The following is a 19,906-nucleotide window of genomic DNA, read 5'->3' as shown; positions in this document are numbered from 1 at the left end:
AAAAATTGGCGGCATAGGAATTCTTAGGGTTTCGGTTTCCTTATTTGGTTCGGATTTTATTTCCTTGACACACTCGTCGATTATGTCAGCAGAACAGCATGTGTCAATTATAGAAGGTGCTTTTAGGAATTGGGAAAGGATAAATTCTATTTTCTCTTCTCCTACTTCGAAAGTAAGCTTTCCTCGCTTTACATCTATAATTGCACCAGCGGTTGCTAAAAATGGTCTTCCTAATATGATCGGGATGTTAGAATCTTCTTGGATATCCATAATGATGAAGTCAGTTGGGATGTAGAATTGACCTACACGAACAGGGATATTCTCTAACATTCCTACAGGATATTTAACTGAACGGTCTGCTAGTTGAAGAGACATTCTTGTTGCTTTAAGCTCACCTAGATTGAGTTTCTTACAGGTCGAAAGAGGCATCAAACTAACACTAGCTCCTAAATCGCACAAGGCTTTCTCTATGATGGTTTTTCCAATTACGCAGGGTATAGAGAAACTACCAGGGTCTTTCAGTTTTGGAGGCATGTTGTTTTGGATGATAGCGCTACATTCAGCGGTAAGCGTTATAGTTTCGTTATCCTCGAGTTTCTTTTTGTTTGATAAGATTTCTTTTAAGAACTTAGCGTACGAAGGCATCTCAGTTATGGCTTCTGTGAATGGTATGGTTATGTTTAATTGCTTCAGAAGTTCTACAAATCTTTTAAATTGCGCTTCGGTTTTTGATTTGGCTAATCTTTGAGGGTAAGGAATTGGTGGCTTATAAGGTGGTGGTGGAACATAAGGTTTCTCTTTTTCGGGTTCCACTTCGTTATTGTTCTCTTTAGTCTTAGCAGTTTGTTCGTCGGTTGTTTTCTTTTGGGTTTCCTTTGGCTCTTGTTGTGACATGGGTACGTTTTGGGTTCTAGGATCTACGGGTCCATCGTAATTAGTTCCACTTCGTAGTGTTATCGCGTTCGCATGTCCTTTAGGATTAGGTTGTGGTTGAGCAGGAAACGTGCCAGCAGGGGCAGCAGTAGGTGCTTGTTGTTGAGCTACTTGTGAGATTTGAGTTTCTAACATCTTGTTATGCGTAGCTAAAGCATCTACTTTGTTCGATAGTTGTTTTAGTTGCTCGCTATTGTGGATGTTTTGATTCAGGAAGTCTTTATTGGTTTGTTGTTGGGAAGCTATAAAGTTCTCCATCATGATTTCTAGGTTTGACTTCCTAGGGGTGTTTTGAGCAGCTACAGGCGCTTTTTGGTAGCCAGGTGGTACAGCAGGTGCTTGTCCAGGCGCGTACAACGCATTGTTGTTCTTATAAGAAAAGTTCGGGTGGTTTTTCCATCCAGGGTTGTACGTGTTAGAATAAGGGTTTCCTTGAGCGTAATTTACTTGATCAGATGGGACTCCAGTCAAGAGTTGGCATTCAGCAACTACATGCCCAGTCAATCCACAGATCTCGCAGTTAGGTGCTACAGCGGCAGCGGTGGCTGAAGGAGTGATGGTTAAATTCTCGATCTTTTGAGTTAAAACGTCTACTTTAGCGTTAACGCGGTCTATACCACTAATTTCGTACATTCCTCCTTTGGTTTGGGCTTTCTCTAGAGCGGCGCGTTCTCCTCCCCATTGGTAATGGTTTTGTGCCATGTTCTCTATGAGTTTGTATGCTTCATCATGGGGTTTGTCCATTAATGCTCCGCCAGCAGCGGCATCTATAGTCATTTTAGTGTTATATAAGAGACCACCATAAAAGGTATGGATGATCAGCCATGGTTCGACTCCATGATGAGGGCATATTCTAAGCATGTCCTTGTAACGTTCCCAAGCTTCGAAGAGCGATTCGTTATCTTTCTGGGTAAATCCGTTGATTTGACCTCTAAGCATAGCAGTCTTGCTAGGCGGAAAGTATCTTGCTAAGAATACTCTCTTCAATTCGTCCCACGTAGTTATGGAATTGGAAGGCAGGGATTGAAGCCACGCTCTCGCTCTATCTCTCAAGGAGAAAGGGAAAAGGCGTAATCGAATAGCTTCGGAACTAACGTTGTTGGCTTTGATAGTGTCGGCGTATTGCACGAACACGGATAAATGGAGATTGGGGTCGTCTACAGGGCTTCCAGAGAATTGATTCTGTTGAACAGCTTGGACCAGTGAAGGTTTCAGTTCGAAATTGTTCGCTTCAATCGCAGGTGGTGCGATACTTGAATGCGGTTCAGCGCGCGAAGGAGCGGCATAGTCTCTAAGAGGACGAATAGCAGCCATCTCTAACTTCGGGGTGATTTGATTGATTTGATCAGTAAAATTCAATTCCTGATTAATCGGAATTTCTGCTACTTCGGGAAGGTTGCGAGCTCGACGTCTAACGTTAATGAAACGTTCGATCTCGTTAATTCGTTGTATTAAGTCTCCTCCTTGTGAACGAGTATTTGGCATACAATCGTTCAAAAGGAAAGGGAAGAATTTTCCTAGTCTCTACGGTGTAACAGTGAGTTACGATATCGACTTAAATAGTCCCCGGCAACGGCGCCAAAAACTTGATCGCGACTTTACGTGTCTATAAATCTGATAACTGCAAGTGCACAGTCGTGTCGTGTAGTTTTAAAAGATATCGAATCCACAGGGACTATGAATCGATCTACCGTTATCTAAGGTTACTATGTAAAGCTAGGAGTACTAAAATTTCGATTGTTCCTAAGGGAAAGTGATTGTGAGAAAATAAAGAATAATAATAAAAGACAGGTATCAGTATGTATTTCGTTTAACTACAGATAATCCGAAGGTCCATTGGCTTTTGCATAATTAAATTAAAAATCTTTACTAATTCCAATTGATTAAAAATCCTCGTCTCAAACTTTCGCTCTGTTGAGTCAGACTACTATCCTAATCCTAATGTACGCTTTCGCCATCCCATTAGATTTTAGAAGAGCTTTTTGGAAACAATGTAATTAATAAAATGCCTATTTTACGAGGTTGTTATCTATTTAAATCTCCTAATCTCAAACTTTCGCTCTGTTGACTCGGAACATGCTAATATCCCTAACGTACGCTTTCGCCATCCCGCTCGAGTGTAAAAACAATTTTTGAAAATAAATAAGTTCCAATTAGTTTTAATACGCTTTCGCCGTCCTTAAAACTAATGTCCTATGTCTACTATCCAGTTAAAGATCTCAAACTTTCGCTCTATTGATTTTAACCTTTGACCGTCCTAATCCCTCAAACTTTCGCTCTATTGGTTTTAAGACTTACTAATTAACTAGACATATAAACCAAAAATAAGTGATAATTAATAAAACATAATTTAAGCCAATTTATTTCGGATCCCTACGGTTAACTTACTTTACATACCGATACCTTTAGTATTTTAGCCAGACATATTAATACGATTAAACATACATATATTGGTTCGGTTCATAATAATAAGCATATTAAATGGCATATAATATATCATGCAGATAAATAATATAAATAAGGCGGTAAATAAAAAACCTGAATTAAAATAAATCTGGATTGAATTGAATCTTGAAGTACTCGAACTTCCACCACAGGTTGGCTGGATCGTTCTTCGGAATTTAAATGGCAGAAAATAAAAACAAGGAAAATAAAGCGATAAATCTAACGTAAGGCTAGATCTATGAAAAGTTCACAACAATTTCCAGTGTAGAAATCGTTGTGAGAAAATAGACGGTTAAATGAAAACAGACTAATGAAAAGCAGTTCGCGGTACAATTTCGGCAGCACTTCGTTGGCAGGAAATCGGACCGATTGAAGTGAAGTGGCTGGTCCTATTTATAGGAGAGGCTTTGCAGTTGCTTTGCGTGAAAAGAGGAGATTCTGCAGACTGGCTTGGAGACGTGCGTCTCCGGTTCTTCAGGGAGACTGGGTGCGTGACTTGAGACGTGCGTCTCAAGTGGAGAATCTTCAGGGAAATGGAGACGGGCGTCTCCTCTTGGTGACGTGGCAGAAGAGAACGTGGAGACGTGCGTCTCCACTTGCTTGCATGGTTTGGGCTACGCATTTTTGTTCCTTTGTGGGCTGGTTCTTCTCTTTTGGGCCTTTGGGTCCTAATTGCACTCCCTTTTTACTTCAGCACCTATTCTTCGTCTTTTAGGCATAGATATGGGTCGTTTTAGCTCCATTTCTTCTCTTTTTCGCAATTAGTCATAATAATAGTGTAAAACCTGAAACAAAGCAAATACACGCGTAATATCATAATAAATTAACATAATAAACGGAAAATGCTATAAATATCTATGGATTTTAGGCTAAATATACGATATAAAATCGTGTTATCATCCACGAGAATAGTTAAACAGCTATGTTCCTCGCAATAAACAAGAAAATGGTAGTACGAGTATTTAAAATGACGTGTACACTTATCAAGATTAACTAAAAAATACAGAAATAAACGTTTAAAATTTAAAAAGGAAATAAAAATTAAAATAGACTACACATTTTTTAGCATTTTATCATGCATAAATGAAAATATAATTAATTTAAGAGATGCTATCATTCATATTTATTATTAGGACTATTGATTATGAAAGAAAAATTTACAAGCTGTAACATCACGTGAACCATTCCCTTCCATTTCTATTCTTCTTCCTTTTTTTTACTTAAATTTCTACTAATATAATGACACTTGACATTAAAAAAAAAGGAAGGGAATTAATAGCCATAAAATATGATAGTATTAGTAGAAAAGGATATACTCCAACAGTAACCAAAGATGGGGCGGTGAACTTTGCACTCAGGGAGCACATTTTCTTTGACTTTCAAACTCTTGATGTCCATCCAATTATTTGTTGACACGTGTACTCAAAAATAAAAACAACAAAATGAAACACACATATTTATGGGAAAATTCTTAGGTGGACACATACCTAAGAAATTGTTTTACACACAACCAATCACTGAATTTTAATTAATTAAAAAAACAAATACTGATTTTTCTCTCTCCTTCATAATCTCAACCACCCCATGAATCCAATTAAAACCAAAATTAAAATTAAAATAAATTTAAAAAAGACTCTTTCTTATTGGATGTGCCTAAGAATGTGGATTTAGGGTCGTGTCCATGCAAGAATTGCTCCATATTTATGATGGTATAGAGAAAAAACTGCTTCTATTTTTCCCTCTCTCACGATGGTAATGTGGATAACTACCACATCTCTTCTTCTCATCTCACCATCTCACCTTATTCCTTCCTTCAATTTTTCCAACTCAATTTGTCCTCAAAATTCATCAGCAAATTTAAACAAATCTCTTCAATCCATGAAATCAAACACTATAAGCAAATGAAAGAGGATAGCAATTTTACCCGATGGGAAACGGCGGAAGAGACGGCATGCATATGCTTGATACAGATCGACATAGCGGATCGGGCTTCGTCGGAGGTGCGGCTTGGCTGGATGTGCGGTGCTTTGCGGTTTGTTATTGTTAAGGGCTTGCAGCAACGTTCTGATCAGTTTGCGGCACCGGAAACTCATCGGAAGCTTTATAGCACCGTCCGATTTGCCGTATGGAATGGGGGATTTGTGTATCATGGCGGAGACGGCTACGGTTTTTTGTGATATTCTTCATCTTCTTTTTCGATCTCCTTTCACCTGAAAAAAACATAAATATTGTTATTGCAATTGATATCATGTTGCTGCAAAAAATTTCATATTATTTTGTTGGAGAAACTATAATAGTGTTTCAAGATTTGTGTTGTGGATCGGAAGCTGGAAGCGGATGCTCTTCTTCTTTGCTCTTAATCTTTTCCTGCAAAACAAAGTCGAAGATAATGAGTATGAAGATGGCGGAGGGTGTTCGTCGGGAGGAACTCGCGGCGGGATCTGCGATGTGATTTGGGGACAGCTTTGCCTCTGACTTGAGTCCGACGGCGGCTGTTGGTTTGGCCCATCAGCAAGAACTTTCGAGACCGTGTCGCAATTTCCGGTTTCCTCAATTGTCTTCTATCCCTTTTAGCCTTCTAAGAACAACCTGCAGATTTAACCTTGCTGCAAAAATTCTTGACAATATTGTCAGTTGTGCTGTCGAAGAAATATGAACAATAAAAAAATAGGTTTTGAAATCGTTAAAAAAGAAATTAGTAAAACGAAAAAGTGAATTAGTAAAAGTTAGTAATATAAAATAAAAAAATGGTTTATGGTTTTGTGAGATGGATTTAGTGTTAGACTCAGCGTTCATACGTGAGCAGAGAGAATGGAGAAATAAGGGTTTGAAAAAAGTTTTTTTTTTTTTGTGTAGGTCAGAAAGTGATGAATTGTTCGTCCCCTAAAAAGATGAAAAAGTAGGTATATATAATATAATTTTAGGTTAAATAAAATAAGAAAAAATCAATGATTAATCAATATAGTCAAAATTCTAAATCAAATATAATTTGATTTTGATTCTTGACATATTTAACCAATTACATTAATTTTTCTAAAATACTATCCTAAAAATGTAAACAAATAATCTCAAATTTTTTATTTATGATGTTTTGGTTATTTTTTATGAATAAAATAAATAAAAAAATGAAAAATTAATATTTAAAAAAAATGCTTAAATAATAAATACGAAAATTAAGAATTAAAATGATAAAAAACTATTTTTGTGATTTTTTTAATGAAAATGAAGTTAGTACTAAAGTTAGAAAATAAAAAATAAGAATGTCAAAAGTGTGATTCAAACTCGGGACTTCTCGCTCTTGTACCTCCTACCCTCAAAGTCTTACCAATTGTGTCATGTCATTTAAACGACATAAAATGATATTTGTAATTATATGAAGGCAAATTTTGGGGTATGACAGCTGCCCCTGTTCAATTGTCTTAAACCTGAAGATGTAGAGTGGTTTGTATGCCAGTCGGTATCTGAAGGTGGAAGATGATTGAACACTAGAATACCAAGAAATTTGCCCTAGCTGAAGCAGGGACCTTTGTAGGAGATGGGCTTGAAGATGCCATCCAGTAAATCATGCATTAGATTATGTTTGGAGTGTTTGAGAAGTAGTTGTTTGAGTGTTGATCGTTACGGAACTGCTTTTAGATTTTGAAAAGTTTATTGTTTAAGGAATCGTCTGAGATATCGACTTAAATCTGAAGGTAGATTGTTAAGGAACCGTCCAAGGCATCGACTTAACTCTAAAGGTGGATCATTAAGGAACCGTCCAAGGTATCGACTTAACTCCAAAGGTAGATCATTAAGGAACCGTCCAAGGTATCGACTTAGATCTAAAGGTAGATTGTTAAGGAACCGTCCAAGGTATCGACTTAACTCTGAAGGTGGATCAGTAAGGAACCGTCCAAGGTATCGACTTAACTCCAAAGGTAGATCATTAAGGAACCGTCCAAGGTATCGACTTAGATCTAAAGGTAGATTGTTAAGGAACCGTCCAAGGTATCGACTTAACTCTGAAGGTGGATCATTAAGGAACCGTCCAAGGTATCGACTTAACTCCAAAGGTAGATCATTAAGGAACCGTCCAAGGTATCGACTTAGATCTAAAGGTAGATTGTTAAGGAACCGTCCAAGGTATCGACTTAACTCTGAAGGTGGATCATTAAGGAACCGTCCAAGGTATCGACTTAACTCCAAAGGTAGATCATTAAGGAACCGTCCAAGGTATCGACTTAGATCTAAAGGTAGATTGTTAAGGAACCGTCCAAGGTATCGACTTAACTCTGAAGGTGGATCATTAAGGAACCGTCCAAGTTATCGACTTAACTCCAAAGGTAGATCATTAAGGAACCGTCCAAGGTATCGACTTAGATCTAAAGGTAGATTGTTAAGGAACCGTTCAAGGTATCGATTTAACTCTGAAGGTGGATCATTAAGGAACCGTCCAAGGTATCGACTTAACTCCAAAGGTAGATCATTAAGGAACCGTCCAAGGTATCGACTTAGATCTAAAGGTAGATTGTTAAGGAACCGTCCAAGGTATCGACTTAACTCTGAAGGTGGATCATTAAGGAACCGTCCAAGGTATCGACTTAACTCCAAAGGTAGATCATTAAGGAACCGTTCAAGGTATCGACTTAGATCTAAAGGTAGATAATGTTTATTTGACTGCAGCAGTAACCTGAAAAAGGTAAAGCTATTTTTTTTATGCCATGTCATGATGCATGTAATGCGTTTATGTGACGGGATTCTCAAAATAAATGAGAACCTCGCATGTTATGTACGCACTTGTCGCGATGCTTTATGTATTATGTATGAACGTGTATGCAATTGTATGAATATGTTTATGACATGTGATATGTGAATATGATTTGTGTTGTCTTGATTGAGAAAATAAATCTCTGTATCCTTGTGGTTTTATTGTCCGATCTTGTCTTGAAGATGCTTAACTGGGGATTTATGGTTTCAGCTTGGGGATGATCAGTAGTTTGATGTACCCTGATTTAGAGATATTAATAAACCATGTTGGAGAAGAGCAACATGTTGGATGACCGGTAGTGTTGAAGATGTAAGCTCTGTTGGGGAGCCATGTCTTTGTCGGGACGAATATGTTTGAAGATATCTTCTTAATGATTACTCTGTGGGGATATGTTCTTATGAACGTGACTCTGTGGGGAGATGTGGGTGTCTTGAAAGTTGCCCCCAATATCATATTAACTTACTACTTGATTCAGGACACGCCACTGAGTATTGATCAAGACGTTGAACTGGACATGCATAGATTTGCCCCAGTTAGTAGGAACTTTGGAAAGATTCGCCTCGCGAGGACTTTATGAGATGTTTACAATGGGCGATATGCCCCCAGTAATCATAGGCTCATGACAATGTCTCACGTTGATTGGGGGGTAGCTTTAGATATACTTGGATGCATGCCCCTGATTGTTCGAGCATCCATGAGAGATTCTCGGAATCTTGACTTGATTGCTCCAGATTGATTGGACAAAACATGTCATGCCCCTTGTATACGTAAGAGACATGGCTTCTTGGAGTAATTTTGTTTGTCGGGATAACCTTGAGTCATTAGCCATACCCTATGCAAATTCATTCTGATGCTAACATTTGAAATTATGTAGCAGAATATGTTTTAATAATGAATTCATGAGATGCAATGCATACGTTTGTCTTGAGTTTTTGAAAAACATTAGCATGAGATGTAAAAGCGTGACATTTGTAAAAACATGATATTTGTAAAAACGGAATATCAACTCAGCATTTTGGTAAACCTTAAGGAGTCAGGATACCTTTTGGCGACAGCATGCTTTCAAACTAACCATGCTTCAGTTAGGACTTTCAAGGGTTGTAACGTGGTTTGGTTCGTGGTTTTAAGAAACAAAGGATAATGGCTCAAGATTTGATTGTACCCACCCCTCTTCGTGATGATCTTCAGTCCTAAGTTCAGTTAATTCGACTTATGCATTCAGGTTCCAAGAGACTTCTGGATTTCCGTCTTTGATAATGTTGATGGTTCACAAGCAAAGAGAACTTTTGAGATGGCAGTCACTTCTTCCTTTTGGTAGTCACAACTTTGAGTTGTTCAAGAATTTATTGACTTCTTTTTTTTCATCTTTTTGATATCCCTAACTTTTGCCTGAACTGTCTATTTTGAGCTTACAGTCAGCGGGACGCCTTGATTTTTGCCTAAGTCTTCTTTTTGATTTTTGACTTAGCAGGCTATTCTTCGTATATATGTTTTTTTTTATTTTTTCTTTTTGAAAGATATTGACTGCCTTGTTTGATGATTGATGAACCGTCATTGTCTTTTGATTGGCATTTCCAACACTTCTTTGATGTGTGCGGATGAACGCTTGTGATTGAAACCTTTGTTGAAAGGTGTACTGAATGATTCTCTTAAAATTGAATGCACAACCAAATTAACTGAGAACTACCCTGCCCCAGGTTATGATCAAGGGTTTTAATTAGCACAAGAAAGAAACTTCTACTTCTTATGCTCAAAGGGGTTAACGAGGGATTAACATCCTTATATCTCCACTGTTTAGGAATTGAAACAATGCCTGTACATCGTCAACATAGTCCGTTCAAAAGCATACTGTATAAGGTTGCGGTATCGTTTTCGTCATCCTCCCTCAAAAGGTATTAAAATGAGTGAAGTAAAGACATGGTTTAATGTATCGTTTTAGCAGGAGTTGAATATCACACAACATATGCCAAGTAAAGACATAATTTAAAATGAGTGATAGCGAAATAATTGATTCAAGACAAACATATGCAATGCACTGATGATGATTATTAAAATATATAATGTCTATCATAATTCGAATGTTTAAACAAACAGAATAGAAATTGCAAATGAAAGTAAAGCTAATGATTAAAAGTTCATCCACTTCAGACATTAGTCAGTCTTGTCGTGATTATGCCTGGGAGTAGTGATCACTACAGGAGTCTTGGGATGAGGGAATTTAATTTCACCAGTATCGATCATATCTTGGATCTTGTTCTTCAATGACCAACAATCCTTCGTATCGTGTCCAGGGCTATTGGAATGATAAGCGCACCTCGCATCGGGCTTATAGCTAGGAGCGAAAGTGTTGGGCTTTATAGGAGGATCCCTCACAGTAATCAAGTTTGCTCTCGACAAATGTTGTAATGCCTGAGCCAACGACATGTTGATCTTTGTGAATTGACGCTTAGGTACATCTGACTTGCGTCTTTGTCGTGGAACTGGTGTAGAGATCAGAATTGTCCCCACAGATTGGTTGTGTTCATTGCGACCTTTCCGATTGTGCACAACATTGTTCGTGATGAGAGAATCGGGTCATACATTTAGACCATATGTGATAGAGGACGTTAGAGCAAATAGACCATATATATTGAGGGATATCAGAACTAGTCGTACATTTAGACCTGTCTGTTGAAGGATGTCAAAACGAGTTATTCATTAGACCATATTTGCAGAGGAATGTCAGAACGAGTCATACATTGGACCATATCTGAGGAGGAATATCAGAACGAGCCATACATTAGACCATATCTGAAGAGGAATAGCAGAACGAGTCGTACATTAGACCATATCTGTTGAGGAATAGCAGAACGAGTCGTACATTAGACCATATCTATTGGAATGTCAAAACGAGTCATACATTGGACCATATCTGAGAAAGGATATCATAACGAGTTATTCATTAAACCATATCTGAAGGAGAATACCAGAACGAGTCATACATTAAACCATATCTGATTGAGAATACCGGAACGGGTCATACATTAGACCATATCTGATAGAGAATGCTTGCTTGTTAGAGTCGATGAGTTATTTGACGAAGTTTTGGAATGTAAAAGGGCTTGTTATAATGAATCTCCAGCTCGATTATATCTGAGAGGAATGATTGTCGAGGCGGAACCTGAAAACAAAGTTAGAAATATGCAATGTCATGAATGCAAATGAAATGTTTTCAAGGATCTTTAAGGAATTTAGTTAGCAACATTGGAAAGTGATTTGGTCGCATATTTGTTTGAAGAATTCTGACTCTTGTCTTTGAACATCCTTCTTTGAGAATCAAGCTCACCATATCGAGTGGGTCATCGCCTCTGATTCGGGATACTTCCGAATTTGAAGATACATGGCCAGAGGAAAGTAAATCCTCTTGCCCCTTGCTAGGTACTGAGTTTTTGAATTGGAAGGTGTGTGACCAGAGGAAAATAAATCCTCTTGCCCCTTGATTAGGAAATCAGTCCTTGATAGGAGTCCCTGAAATTGTGCGCCCTAAATCCCTAAGATCCTTGAAAGGGTTAGTTAAATCATGTTATGCTTATGATGTCATGATGTCATGCGAATGCAGTTCATTAGGCATAGTGCGAGATGGTAAGGACAAACAAGTCCTTTCAACAAAACCTGCGAGGAAATGAAGGTTAGTAGCAAACACAAACAAGTCACACAAGTCACACAATTTTTGGCTTAAGGCTTGCATGGAGTCTGATTAGGTGTCCTTCCCAAGGGTATTTCTATGGATAAGGAGATTTCAGCAACGGGTTCTACAAGTTATCCAGAATTGCCAGCCCTTCTAAAGCACCCTCGGACATGATACATTCGCATCATGCAATGATACTTTGAGAAAGGACCTATCTGAATTGTAGCATCGGGTAGCGACTAGTTCTTAACATTTGTCAAGAGTAGTCCCCCCACTACGTTCCTAAAGGCTAGGATGGGTTAAGGGTAACTAAAGGTCCTTGAGCTCCGGCGCACCCACAGACACATACATAGACCCCCCTCATTTGAGAAAGGTGTGCATATGCTATGGAGTCCTAACTCAAGTGTGAACTTCATATTGACTCATCTCCCACATATGTGAAAGAGATCGCCATGACTATGCCACTCCTAATCTTAAGTGTTCTTGAATCCGGGAATAGGATTCGTCCTTCAATTTTCCCAAAACAGCCCTGAAAAATAAAACAAGCAAAGCAAACAATAGAAAACATTTAAGTGAATCCTAAACTTTTAAGGTAACCCCTCTTTTATCGAAAATTCCCCAGCAGAGTCGCCAGTTCTGTAATACGGTGAACTGACTTTTATAATCGAAAAAATGTCGCGGTAAGCAAGAGTCGCCACCGACTTTTATTTTATCCAAATTTATCAGAAAGGCTAAAAGAACAGAAAAAACCTTTAAAAGAAACTTTGAGTTCGGGGGGTAATTATGCAAAGGGAAGGTTTAAAAAGCACCCTTTGCATCCATGGTTTTCCATGGGCTCTTAATTGCTTTGCTCGTTTTCGAAACCAAAAGTTTTAGAAATGTAGAAGAAGAAGAAACAAGGACTTTAGCTCGTAAATGAGCGTAGCCTTGAAAGTGTTTAGAAAATAGTAGAAAGATGTTTTTAAACCAGAGCATGCAATTAAGGGCAAATTACCTGGTTAGATGAAAAATGTTCTTTTTAGCCTTTCAGGGTGAAAGGGTCTATCCATGCCATAAGAGGGCAGGAAGCCTTTCATTTGGAGGTTGGAGGTTGAAGGGTCGTCGAATTATCGTTCGCCTTAAGACTGTCCCATGCCATAGAGAGGCAGGTAGTCTAAAGGGAAGGATCAGAATAGCCTTTTCGTAGGCAGCCAGAAGATACCTCAGCCTTTTTCGTAGGCAACTTTCGAGGGTCGAAGTCATATTCGTGTACCGACAGCAGCATCACTAGGGACTTATGACTTTTATTTGTATCGAGGCAACATGGCTGAGGTATCCCCGTATTCGAGGGACATGGCTATTCTGCAAAAAACACAAGGCAACAGGCAACAAGGCAACAGAGAGGTTACCACCAAAGGTGTGTGTGGGTGCAACAATCACGTGATTATATTCAGTTATATTATCTGGTAATTAAGTCATTCTAATTCAGTTCAAGACTTGCATTCCCTAAGATTACTAACCACACAGTAATATAAACAATATAATTAAAGCAATATGGGGAAGGGAAATTGCAACCAGCGGAGGAGAGGGGAATTGAAACCAGCGGGATAATAAGTTTGACATAAATAATAATTTAGAGAAAAGTTTTAGGGTTACCGATATTCAAAGCTTTGACAATTGGCAAACCCTGAAAAGGTGGGAAAAATGGCAAAATAGAGTGAGTGCATTATCGGTTCAGTGGCAAACATTGCTAACCCTAAAAATAAAAGGATAAACCCTAAAAATAAAAGGATAAAGAATTTAAGAATAAATAAATAAACAAAAAGACACTTAGCTTTGCATTTGATCTGATATGGTTGGCGGTCGGAGGAAACTTCGGGGTCAACCATAAAATAAGAATTCAGGAACTTAGCGTTTCGATTGGCATGGCTCATAGCTGAAGGATTTTGGTTAACCTTGCGATCTTGTGTGGCTCCCTTGTGAAGGTGCATGGTAGAGGTGCAACTCTTGGACGTTAGATCTGGATTATTGGAGATCTCGAGAGTGAGGATGAATTTGCGACTATCCACGAGAATAGTTAAACAACTATGTTCCTCGCAATAAACAAGAAAATGGTAGTACGAGTATTTAAAATGACGTGTACACTTATCAAGATTAACTAAAAAATACAGAAATAAACGTTTAAAATTTAAAAAGGAAATAAAAATTAAAATAGACTACACATTTTTTAGCATTTTATCATGCATAAATGAAAATATAATTAATTTAAGAGATGCTATCATTCATATTTATTATTAGGACTATTGATTATGAAAGAAAAATTTACAAGCTGTAACATCACGTGAACCATTCCCTTCCATTTCTATTCTTCTTCCTTTTTTTTACTTAAATTTCTACTAATATAATGACACTTGACATTAAAAAAAAAGGAAGGGAATTAATAGCCATAAAATATGATAGTATTAGTAGAAAAGGATATACTCCAACAGTAACCAAAGATGGGGCGGTGAACTTTGCACTCAGGGAGCACATTTTCTTTGACTTTCAAACTCTTGATGTCCATCCAATTATTTGTTGACACGTGTACTCAAAAATAAAAACAACAAAATGAAACACACATATTTATGGGAAAATTCTTAGGTGGACACATACCTAAGAAATTGTTTTACACACAACCAATCACTGAATTTTAATTAATTAAAAAAACAAATACTGATTTTTCTCTCTCCTTCATAATCTCAACCACCCCATGAATCCAATTAAAACCAAAATTAAAATTAAAATAAATTTAAAAAAGACTCTTTCTTATTGGCTGTGCCTAAGAATGTGGATTTAGGGTCGTGTCCATGCAAGAATTGCTCCATATTTATGATGGTATAGAGAAAAAACTGCTTCTATTTTTCCCTCTCTCACGATGGTAATGTGGATAACCACCACATCTCTTTTTCTCATCTCACCATCTCACCTTATTCCTTCCTTCAATTTTTCCAACTCAATTTGTCCTCAAAATTCATCAGCAAATTTAAACAAATCTCTTCAATCCATGAAATCAAACACTATAAGCAAATGAAAGAGGATAGCAATTTTACCCGATGGGAAACGGCGGAAGAGACGGCATGCATATGCTTGATACAGATCGACATAGCGGATCGGGCTTCGTCGGAGGTGCGGCTTGGCTGGATGTGCGGTGCTTTGCGGTTTGTTATTGTTAAGGGCTTGCAGCAACGTTCTGATCAGTTTGCGGCACCGGAAACTCATCGGAAGCTTTATAGCACCGTCCGATTTGCCGTATGGAATGGGGGATTTGTGTATCATGGCGGAGACGGCTACGGTTTTTTGTGATATTCTTCATCTTCTTTTTCGATCTCCTTTCACCTGAAAAAAACATAAATATTGTTATTGCAATTGATATCATGTTGCTGCAAAAAATTTCATATTATTTTGTTGGAGAAACTATAATAGTGTTTCAAGATTTGTGTTGTGGATCGGAAGCTGGAAGCGGATGCTCTTCTTCTTTGCTCTTAATCTTTTCCTGCAAAACAAAGTCGAAGATAATGAGTCTGAAGATGGCGGAGGGTGTTCGTCGGGAGGAACTCGCGGCGGGATCTGCGATGTGATTTGGGGACAGCTTTGCCTCTGACTTGAGTCCGACGGCGGCTGTTGGTTTGGCCCATCAGCAAGAACTTTCGAGACCGTGTCGCAATTTCCGGTTTCCTCAATTGTCTTCTATCCCTTTTAGCCTTCTAAGAACAACCTGCAGATTTAACCTTGCTGCAAAAATTCTTGACAATATTGTCAGTTGTGCTGTCGAAGAAATATGAACAATAAAAAAATAGGTTTTGAAATCGTTAAAAAAGAAATTAGTAAAACGAAAAAGTGAATTAGTAAAAGTTAGTAATATAAAATAAAAAAATGGTTTATGGTTTTGTGAGATGGATTTAGTGTTAGACTCAGCGTTCATACGTGAGCAGAGAGAATGGAGAAATAAGGGTTTGAAAAAAGTTTTTTTTTTGTGTAGGTCAGAAAGTGATGAATTGTTCGTCCCCTAAAAAGATGAAAAAGTAGGTATATATAATATAATTTTAGGTTAAATAAAATAAGAAAAAATCAATGATTAATCAATATAGTCAAAATTCTAAATCAAATATAATTTGATTTTGATTCTTGACATATTTAACCAATTACATTAATTTTTCTAAAATACTATCCTAAAAATGTAAACAAATAATCTCAAATTTTTTATTTATGATGTTTTGGTTATTTTTTATGAATAAAATAAATAAAAAATGAAAAATTAATATTTAAAAAAAATGCTTAAATAATAAATACGAAAATTAAGAATTAAAATGATAAAAAACCATTTTTGTGATTTTTTTAATGAAAATGAAGTTAGTACTAAAGTTAGAAAATAAAAAATAAGAATGTCAAAAGTGTGATTCAAACTCGGGACTTCTCGCTCTTGTACCTCCTACCCTCAAAGTCTTACCAATTGTGTCATGTCATTTAAACGACATAAAATGATATTTGTAATTATATGAAGGCAAATTTTGCGGTATGACACTTGGCTATTTTTTATCTTTCTTTTTTTAGGGCTCCAAAAAAGGTGTGCAGCCAGCTAAACGCAATCCAAAACCGTTTCTTATGGGGTGGTGACGAGAGCAGGAGAAAGATTCACTGGATTGGATGGCATTATACTTGTCTCTCTTTAAAAGAAGGAGGTTTAGGCTTGAAAAACATCGAGGATTTCAATTCGGCCTTGATGCTAAAGTGGAAGTGGCGGATTCTCGGAGGGGAACAAGCTAAATGGATTGATGTTCTAAGCGCTAGATATGGGAAAATTCAGCTGATTTTACAAAATGAGGATGCCGTAAGGAGTAGAAAATCATCTTCTGCTTGGTGGAGCGATTTGAAAACGCTGGAACATCGTTACAACGGAGAGGCCTTTTTGAGCAAATGCAAGTATAAGGTGGGCAACGGTAAATCAGTTTCTTTTTGGAACATTGCTTGGTTAAAAGATGTTTCTCTGAAATCTGTTTACCCTAATCTGTTCGCTTTGAGCACTAAGAAGAGTATTAGTGTCGCGGAAGCAGGGACGGAAATTGACAATCATTGGGTTTGGGGAGATATCGGAATAGCGCTTCCTTTGGACTATGCTGATTTCAACTCTATGGCAGATTTATCTCTAGCTTTGCAGGCAGTGACGATGCGGATTGATGATCAGGATAGCATTATTTGGAGAAATCTTCCTACTGAGGGGTATCCGGCTAAGGAAGGATATGGCTGTCTATATATCCCACCTGTTGCCAATGACAGAGTGGTGGAGGCTGCACAATTCAAAGTCTTTGAGAGGTTATGGAGAACTAAGATCCCTCAAAGAGTTATAGCGTTCGGCTGGCGGTGTTTTTGGAATAGATTAGCAACTAAGGACCTCCTTTCCATGAGAGGTAGCTTGAGTAATTCTTTGGATCTGTCTTGTTGTTTCTGTACAGTGGAAGATGAATCTCTTCATCATATATTACTTAGCTGTCCTTCTACAAAGAAGATATGGGAAGACATTGGCATGTGGTTTGGTGTTACAGTGGAACAAGAGATATCCTTATGTAACAGTTATAATTTCTGGTTTGATTTTTTCATAAACAAGAAAATTAAGGAAGGAAAGGAAGGTTTTTTATGGTTAGTGGTGTGTTGGAGTATTTGGAACACCCGCAACGCGATCATCTTTAAGCATGAATCCTTTTCGTGGTCGGATTTAAGGTGGAATATCAAGATTTCAGCTTGGAAGTGGCTCTCGGTGGGGGATATTACTCATACCAATAGCAATTTTTACAATTTTTGCAAAGATCCTTTGTTATATCTTGTATAAAGGCTCAATTGGTTTTGTAATTTTCTTTTAGCCTTTTTCCTTTTTGTATCTAGATTTGAGTACCCCTAATACTCTCTTTCAATATAACCTTGCTTAAAAAAAAAACTACATGTACTAGTTTTCCTGTGATTTTAATCATATGAAATAGAAAAACTAAAATGGAAAATATGTAGAAGCTGTTTTTGTTTTAAGAACAGGGAAATTGAAAACTGTTTTTAAATACAGTATTAGAAAACATTACATTCAAATAAGTTTTTTAATTTTTAATTTTTAAAAATTAAAAAACTATTTTATAGAAGTGTTTCAAAGAGACCCCTGATAAGTCAAATTCTTTTGTCAACTATTATAGTGATTAGAATTCACTTGTTTGAATCTAATATCTCCGTATAATTATCAACTGACCTAATTTAAAGGGTTAAATATACTAACCCCCCCTGTAATGTTAGCGAGATTAGGTTTTAGCCCCTGTAAAAAAAAATTTTTTGATCACCCCCTTAACATCTGTAGATTCCCTCCCCAGACCCCCCCTAATTGCCACGGTTGCACTCAGATTCCCCTAAGATTCTATTTTGAATCACACGTGGAATTTTTTTCCTTCTTAATATCCACCATGGCATTTCATCATCTTCTCAAATTACATTATTTCAGCAAACGAAGAAACTAGGGTTCCTGTTCCTCTCCTCGTATCATTCCTCCGTCGCTGCTTCACCGCTAATCTCACAACATGGGTAGCAAATCTTCCTCTGTAGGGAACTCCGGTTGCAAATCTCCTTCTTTGCTTCATCGTTCCCAAGCTCCACCTCTCTGTAGTTGTAACATAACCATGAAGATGTGGGTATCAAACACCATTGATAACCCTAAACGCAAATTCTGGAAATGCAGAAATGTACTGGTAAGTTCATTCACATTTTTTTTATTTGGTCTGTTTGCTGTGCAATAAAGGTTGCTTGTTATTCTGCAGAATGGATGCGGTATGTTCATATGGGATGATGAGCTGGGTGAATTCAATGTCAAGGTGATTCAATGTAAATGCATTGAAATGACTAAAGATGCGTTGAAAGAGATTTTGAAGGACATTGTCACTGACAATTTGGGAACAGACACAAGTAATGAGAAGATTTTGAGGTTGAAGAAAAAAGTTGCAATGGAGAAGAAGAGGAACCATAACATGATTGTTGCACTTGTTATGTCTTGGATGTTTTTTGCAGCATTTTATATGTTTCTGTAATTTAGTTTAGGGAAGTGTATGATGTTTGTGATTGTATCACTTGTATCAATTGTATAACTTTTGTGGTTTGTAACAATTTGAGCTTGAATGGAATGAATGAGTATATTATCATTTTTCTATAAAGATTTGCAAATAATATGAAGTAATTATGAGATTAGATAACATTTGAGGAAATTGATCCAAAAAACCATTACAAATGTCATAGGTGATTACCCTAAAAGTCATGTAGGTCATCACCCTAAAAACCATTTCAAATGTTATAGGTCATTACCCTAAAAACCATTACAAATGGCCACAAAACAAAATACCATCACACAAAATATCTTAGGACATAGTACCATTACTAGACCATTACAAGTTAACTTAATACACAATATAATCAACTGCTCTTTTGTTTCTTCCATTTCTTCAAAGACCTACTTGACACTCCAAGGCTTGATGATGTTTCTACATGGTCTTCAACTGTGATTGGTTGCTCAGATGAACCTGGACCAATAATTGGTTTCTTGAACCAACTTAATTTGACTCTTTCACTCCTCCTTATCTTTAAACCATGGTGAGGTTTGATTGTTTTCTTTTTCTTGGGCTGTGGTTGACTATTGTCTACAACACTAGACTGGGTCTGACTCTGCTGCACATCATTTGGCACATCATTTTGGACAGCAGCTTCATCATGAACTTGGTAAGCCTCTACATCATTTTGGACAGCAGCTTGATCATCATTCTGAACCAGATCATTCTCCACATTATTTTGCTCCTCATTATCAGCCTGAACATCATTCTGAACATCATTCTGAACAACCTCAGTAACTTTAGCTTTGACCTTTCTCTACATCACAGCCACAAACAAGCAGAACAAATTAATACATTGAGTGCAACAGAAATATTTATGAAGAATATGTAAAATGTGTTACCTTTCTTTTGAGTGCAACAGGGTCCTGTGTGGGGCTCTTACAGGTCAAAGCATTATGACCAAACTGGTCACATTTTGTACATTTGTATGCAACCCCAGTCCTTCTTTTCCTAGCACCTTCTTCACCACTT

The 19,906-nt window shown here is 37.3% G+C and overlaps 1 non-coding gene across 1 annotated transcript; it reads left to right on the top strand.

Annotated features, from left to right (window-relative positions):
• The first annotated feature begins 1,765 nt into the window (after positions 1-1,765).
• Positions 1,766-1,872, top strand: LOC131608349 (small nucleolar RNA R71). The gene has a single exon (XR_009285615.1). It is a non-coding gene; the product is annotated as a small nucleolar RNA R71 (small nucleolar RNA).
• Positions 1,873-19,906: the final 18,034 nt, after the last annotated feature.

Source organism: Vicia villosa, linkage group LG5 (genome assembly GCF_029867415.1).
Source record: "Vicia villosa cultivar HV-30 ecotype Madison, WI linkage group LG5, Vvil1.0, whole genome shotgun sequence".
NCBI lineage: Eukaryota > Viridiplantae > Streptophyta > Magnoliopsida > Fabales > Fabaceae > Vicia > Vicia villosa.
This window is presented reverse-complemented; position numbering and strand designations above follow the sequence as displayed.